Source organism: Pangasianodon hypophthalmus, chromosome 17, assembly GCF_027358585.1.
Source record: "Pangasianodon hypophthalmus isolate fPanHyp1 chromosome 17, fPanHyp1.pri, whole genome shotgun sequence".
NCBI lineage: Eukaryota > Metazoa > Chordata > Actinopteri > Siluriformes > Pangasiidae > Pangasianodon > Pangasianodon hypophthalmus.
The window spans coordinates 21,879,008-21,886,417 of record NC_069726.1 but is presented as its reverse complement, the minus strand read 5'-3'; positions in this window follow the sequence as shown (position 1 = coordinate 21,886,417).

Here is a 7,410-nt window from a genome sequence, read left to right as displayed (position 1 = left end):
GAGCTCGTTCGGCCAGTCCCTAAACGCAGCCTGCAACCTTCCTCCTCCACACTCCCTCACCAGGAGGATTTCATTTCATAGCTTTCCACTGATCTGAGCTTTTGAGGGTATCTCTCTTCCTGTAGCAGATGGCTAAGAGAGACACTCACTTAGCATTGCAAAATGACTGTAGAAATAAACAGACTTGTTTTCAGATTGCACTTGTTCCAGGTCTCTTACATTTAGCGGATATTTTCTCTTAATATCTTCTTAACATTCTATTATTTTCCTAATCATTTAATTCAACTTTATTGTCAGTAATCATATACATATGTAGAGAACTGGCCTGGCTGCAAGAGGGGGTCCAAATTCAAACCTTAAATGTAACTACAGATTTCAGGTGGAGGTTGTCGAAAAAACAGAGGCATATATCAGTTATGTGCAAGTAACTTATGTCCAGTGCAGCTGTCTGGAGAAGACTTTATTTGTCACATATACATTACAGCACAGTGAAGTTCTTTTCTTCACATATCCCAGATTGTTAGGAAGTTGGGCTCAGAGCACAGGGTCAGCCATGATACAGCACCCCTGGAGCAGATATAGTTAAGTGCCTTGCTCAAGGGCCCAACAGTGGCAGCTTGGCAGAGCTGGGGTTCGAACCTCCAACCTTCAGATCAATGACCCAGAGCTTGAGCCACTGAGCCACTGCTGCCCTGTTAGAGAGACACTAGTACAGCCGCCAGGGGAAGGTCATTACTGGTTGCCAGGACAGATAAGAATCTTCCTTGTATCTTCAGGGATGGTGAGTCGTGTCAAGCTATCCTAGTGGCTTGAAGAGACCGTGGTCCAGAGCAGGGTTTGATAAGTGTCTTTAGGGAGGTGGAGGTCTGTTTTTGGCTTTGTTAGCTAGGCAAGAATCAGTGTTTTAAATTTGATTTGGGCAGCTACAGGAAGATAGAGGAAGCAACGCAGCAATGCTGTGATAAGGGGGAACTTGAGGAGATTGAAAAACAAGAATACACCTACTACACTTGATCTTAGCCAAAAGGCTGACAAGTGATAACTAGGTACCTGCTTCTGCCGGAAGATTGAAGACTACCAGATGGAGTTGGTGATAGGGAGGAGTTAAGGGATTGGCTAGGAAGTATTAAGAAGCCAGACTCCACCCAGATAGACCTCTCCAGGACCTTTTACACAGTGAATTAATTACCTGTGGCTGATTCAGGACATTGCTAATTTTCAGCTGTTTTATTTCTGCAGCATGTCTGAGGCATGTCTGTCAGTGAATGAACCTGACACAACCCCCCAAACCCCTCTCTCATTCTGGAAGGATTGCTTATCGTTCTGTTGAAGTTTCAAATCATTGCTGTACTCTGTATGTGAACATTTAGTCTAGCCTCACTCTGACTCGATGGCCAGGTCAGAGCACAAATTGAAATCCTGCTCTCGAACAGGACTTAGAGCCAGTGCTCAGGAGCATCTGTGATAAGTGGGCTGAAAAGCAATTTTTTTTTCAATCTTTGCTTAAATATATCCACTGCTCTAACCATCTCCCCATCATATGTCTTATTCACTGGGAACCTTGACTTGACTTGACTTGTAAGACTCACTGTACTTTAAGCTTGGCAAATTTCGAATGCATCTTCTTAGCATTTTCGATCAAGCAAATTGCAGTCTTTTACACTCTTTCACACTTGATCTGTTAACATGTTATGCTCTTGTACTTTCCCAAACCCTAAGGAGTATTTTCCATTAACTTCACAAAAAACAATGCAAATTGATTCACCTAATGTTAGGTTGTAAGAGCAAAGAAGTGGAGCTAATCACGTTTCCTTGGAGTTTCAGGCTTAATTTGTTCATTGCTAATTTGCTTTTAGTCGTGATAAATCTGACAATTAATTTTCTGTAAGGAAAAAAATGTAATGTATGTATTGCATGAAGCAGCATCTTTATTTTAGCAACCCTTTATGTTAAGTTTGCTTTAACTTACAATTAACACAACAGTTAACATGAACAAACTGTAAACTTTATCATTAATACATCATCAGTAACATTAACAATATAACTAACACACAGGTTTTTAAAAAAAAAACAGGTTTATATTAATGCACCCTTTCTAATATGTTATTTTTTTCTAGAGTAACAGCTCATTCACAGAGAGAAAGCGCTAATAAAAAACAGATTATTTATTACTTTAAATATATAATTGTTGCTAAGGTGAAGTTTTCTGTAAGAAGATGTTCATTTAACGTTTACGGAAGGAGTCTCCAGTGTCAGCCTTTGTAACAGTCAGTAACAGTTGCAAGAAATTCTGGAGTTTTTGCTTTGTGATTACTCCGTAACATGATAAGCTCTGAATGTTTTTTTTTTTAATCAATTAACTTCAAAAGAGAATAAAAAAGAGCACCTGGTGAGGTAACGACTGTTTTTAGGTGCAATAACGTAAGTGAAAATGGAAAAAGGAAACTTGTTTCATGGATGTAAATATAAGTGGTTAAAAAGCATGATGTGTCGTTCATTAATGGATTACAAATTGTAATGGTTGGCAAATTGCTGTGGTATAAAAGGAATAAAACACTTAGGGATGTGCTGTTATTGGAAAATGATGCACTTCTGGGTGGTAACAATAACTGTGCTTCATCACACTACCCTGTCAGTGATTAGTTTCCTATAACAGCATGCCCCCAAGTGTTTCATTCCTTACATAGTAACATCAGTAACCGCTTTATCCTGGTCAGGGTCAAGGTGGAACATTCAGCATGAGGTTGTAATACACCTTGGATGGGATGCCAGTCCATCTCAGGGCAGCAGTACACACGCATTTACACCTAGGAGCAATCTAGAATAGCCGATCCCCCTATCAGCATGTTTTTGGGAGGTGAGAAGAAACCCGAGAACTCTGAGAAACCCACATGGATATGGGAAGAAAGAACAGGTGAAAGTCCATACAGACAGTAACACGAGCTCATTAACGTAAATTATGTCTAAAAGTTTTAAGATAGACTGTTTGAACCTAAGGTCAGAGCTCAAGCTGGGTCTGTTCACATCTCAGGATAAAAGAATATTTGGGCATGTATAAAAGGTCTATTTTTTTATCCCAACCAAAGAATTCAGGGACACATCTGGGTCTCTGGGTTGTGCTATGAAAAATGAATTTTATATCTTTGTAAAGAGAGAGTGATGAAAGATTTCATTATAATGGTACTCCTGTACAGCTTGTTTTTTATTACTGAAATATTGGAGCTGAAATAGCTCTTCACCCCTTCCCATGTCTCCTGTATTGAAAAAGACACAAAGAGTAATGCAAAACAGAAATGAACAAATGCACAGAAAACATGAGAAGGACTGGAGAGTGAGTTCAGAGGTGACGTGAGGACTGCGGAGAATAACTGTGTGATTTAGTGCCAATCACACCATTTAATGTCTGTGTGCTGCATCATAATTTATTAGTATTATCATAAAGTCACGGTAGGAGAACGACAGCAGGGCAGCGCATGATTCCCCGATGGAGTGTGTTACTTCTGGTGAGAAAAGGCAACACCGAGACGAGTGACATAACTTTCTTTCACCTTTTTACTTGTGGTTCTGTGTCCACCCACGAGCAGGCTCACGTATGGACACAGCTGCTCGAGGCCTGACCTCATGTACTCAATTCCACCCACACAGCAGCTCCGAACATCCAGCACAGGCACACTAAAAGCTTCGGTTTTGTATCCACAGCTCTTTTAGGCTCACTAATTTTCATTTCGTAACAATAGGAAGAAGCTCCGAGTGCAGAATTTAAACTTCGAGAGGTGGCTTATTACACTTCTTTGAAATTCTTTTGTTCTTTAGCGTTACAAAAAAAAATAAATAAAAAATCACATGAACTTCACATGTGAATATAATCACATATATGAAATTTAAACATTATTTAGAATTTTACTTCGTGTTATGTTTCACACTTTTTTCAGATGCATTATGTGTTGTTTTTGTCATGTGTTTGTATTTTCATGATTCATTTGTTTTCATGTTATGTTTCCACATGATGTGTTTATGTACATGATTCATTTGTTTTCACGTTTGAATTTTGTTACAATTCATTTATTTGCTCATGTGATTGTTTCACATGTCTCATTGACTTTCACACGTGCCAAAATCAGATTTTTTTACATGATTCATTCATTTCCACGTTTTATTTACTGTGTTTTTTTTTCACATGATTCATTTGTTTTTCACATTAATTTCCATGTGATTCATTTTTCACAAAATTAATTCATTTTCACGTGATTTTTAACATAATTTATTTATTTTCATATGTGACTTTTTTCACATGAATCATTCATTTTCACATGTGATTCTTTCACATGATTCATTTATTTACACGTTTCATCTGTTTTTGCCTTTTCTTTTTCATTTTTTAAATTTTTTCCATTATTTTTATATTCATTTATTTTCATGTGATTTTTTTTTTTTACGATTCATTAATTTTTACAAAAATTACATTTGTCAGATGATTCATTTTTTTCACATGATTCATTTGTTTTCACATGTGAGTTTTACAAAAGATTCATTTACTAACACAGAGTATTCACACGATGTTATGCGTTTCTCTGAATTCACTTCACATTACACATTGAAATACACATTATTTACATAATCACGTGATTTTTTTTTTTTTTTTTTTAGTAAGGGTATTCATTTGAAAACTTAGAATGACGTGTGAATAAAAATGAGCTTGTGTGTTATAGGTGGCCTTGTACCAGGCCACACAATCAAGCAAGCCCACTTCAGATAAATAACTTAGCTTTGCTAGCAATCTCACCAGATCTTCAGCACACGGACTAAATGGACAACGCTGCTGGTGAGGAGCTTCTACTCCAAACTAATCTGACAAAGGCTAATGCTCCACATTGTGTGCAGTGTGTGTTTGAGCCTGTCCAAGTGCTGTTCTCTCAGGATGTCTGTTCCAGAAGTCCAGTTTGCCTGAAGTGCTCCTTAATTGAATTACACATGGATGGGTTATTTGAAAGCCTTTGACAAATCTGTGGTTGAACCAACAGGGAATGATAAGTGTCCTTGGCAGACGGAAAGGAAAAAAAACCCTCTTTCCTCTCATTAGACCAAGTGCAGCAGAGAATCAGCTGCTAATTCATGCTTGACCTTTTGTTCATTTCAGCACTCACTTCTCAGACATTTTTAAAGAGATCATGAAAGACTGGCAAACATCAGAGACATCTTTTACAAGCTCATGAATGAATTCATCACAGTACATTATTCTTGAATTCAACTTGGTCACTGTTTTCTCTGGCTGAGATAAAGGCGTAACATACTGACACGTTCCGTCACGTTGAGTGATACAAATATTTGTGTCTTTTTTGGATTTAAGCCGAAAACACCAGTGCTGTGGGAATTCTGGCTCTGACAGTTCCTCAACCTCAGCTACATCACTCCGGTTCAGTTGTTCTCAACTACAGATGTGTTTAATGCTGTTTGTACTGTTATCATTTTTGTTTGTACCTTCCTGTGATATCGTATAGCCAATTTAGGTGTTTCTATTCCCCAAAATATCGTAATGTCTCTTTCCACACTGACACATAAGTTAGTTCTCGCATAAGAAAGCAGCACAAAAAAATAAACTGCCATCACAACAACAATAACAACAATCTCCCATATCCTGCAGTGTCCAACATTATACAGGTCCCGTCCACCCCCCACTGGGCCACTAACCACCGGTGCCCAGAGTATACAGAACACGAGCTATCGTAAATGAGCTCCTGAGTGGAGCAACAGAAAATTGTTTGCCCTCTCGTCTGGGGTTTTAAGAGAACAAATTTGGTCTTGCTCCCTGGGTGGGAGGGATGGTGTGACTCTATCTCCCCTATCAATCACTGTGACACTAGCCAATCGTGGGAGTCTGTGAGCTCATACATGTGAAAAGGCTAAAATACAGAGAAAATCACTGCAGGTCACTACAATATAAACAAGTAGCCTATCAGAACATGGCCTAATATTCTACTCATAGTAGCCTAATTTAACTGTGTGTGACCCTGACCAGGAAGTTACTAAGGATGCTGTAAATGCATCACATAGCATATAATGTATAATGTGGATTTTAAGTGGGACATGAAACTATTTGAAATTTCAATAATTCCAAACCATTAAATACAGATATTGATTTTCGAGGTTTAATATTTCAGTGCTATGAATTCATAATGTTTAAGTTCCGTTTTTAAGAGTTATTAAGAAACGGCTTTTAACATTCAAATCTGCATCAATTTGTTGCTTCTGTACTGTTCGGTTTAACTTTATTCATCAATATTTAAAAGGAGATTGCACACTGTTATCTTGTGATTATCTTGCTTCCCCTACCAAATATGTAGACTCTCCAAAATTGGGAAGGTTTTTTGGGTGAAGGAGAGTGATGTTTGAGAGAAAGCTCTGATAATCAATTAGACAATATACTGTGTCACTGTATACAGGGTGTCCTAAAGGTCTCCATACACAGGGGACTATGAATGCAGCACCATGTTGGTTGTGCCTTCATCAGTGGATGTCTTTTTTTGTATTTTTTTTACTTTCTTGTTATTGTGTACACTCAAAGCTGTTCCTTTTACCTTAACTAAGAGGCTAGCAAGCAACTATGAGTGAACAAATGTCACATGATGAAACTAAATCCTGAATCAGATGCCTGTTTCATCTTCAAATTCACCCTGGTGAGAAAAGCTACACATACAATTTCTTAAAATGATATTAGCCTAAAGCATGCTAAATGATATTAGCCTAAAGCACGCTAAACGTTTGAGTAGTTATGACGGTTTGAATGTATATGCCTACAGGATGGTGAATAGTGCTGCTGGTTCACCGGGCATATAAAACACTTGCCTAATGAATTCAGCCTCCCTTAATAAGAGTCCTCTCTATTATCTGCTCTTCAGTGTGTAGTCTCTGTCTCCCTTCCTCCCTCTCCATCTCCTTCTCTCTGTAATTCTCTCAGGATCCATTCATTTTCGCATTCTTTATTTGCATTAACTCCGTCTTACTTCCTTTGTAGTCTATTCATCTCTTGATTTTCCTTTCTGCCGTTCAGAAATGTCCTTGACGGTCTATATTTTATGCTCTATATCTCTCCCTTGGCACTTTCTTTCTCTTTTAGCACTCCAGAGAACATATGATTGCTGATGCTGTCTAAGTAGGATAATGTTTGTCTTGTGGATTCAATATGCAATGCAAAGTGCAAACGTCTACATGTTCTTTGCCAGATTTTTTTTGTTCCCCCCCATTTTATTATAAAGTAGCAGTCCTGTGTGAGCCTTATGCAAGCTTTACCTTCACCAATCACAAGGCTGAAATCTGTTCCTCTTCCCACATAACTCTCCCCACATAACTCTCCTCTTGAGTGGTGGATTAGTCTTGGACAGTGGTCTGTCAATCAAGTGTGCTCATTAGAAT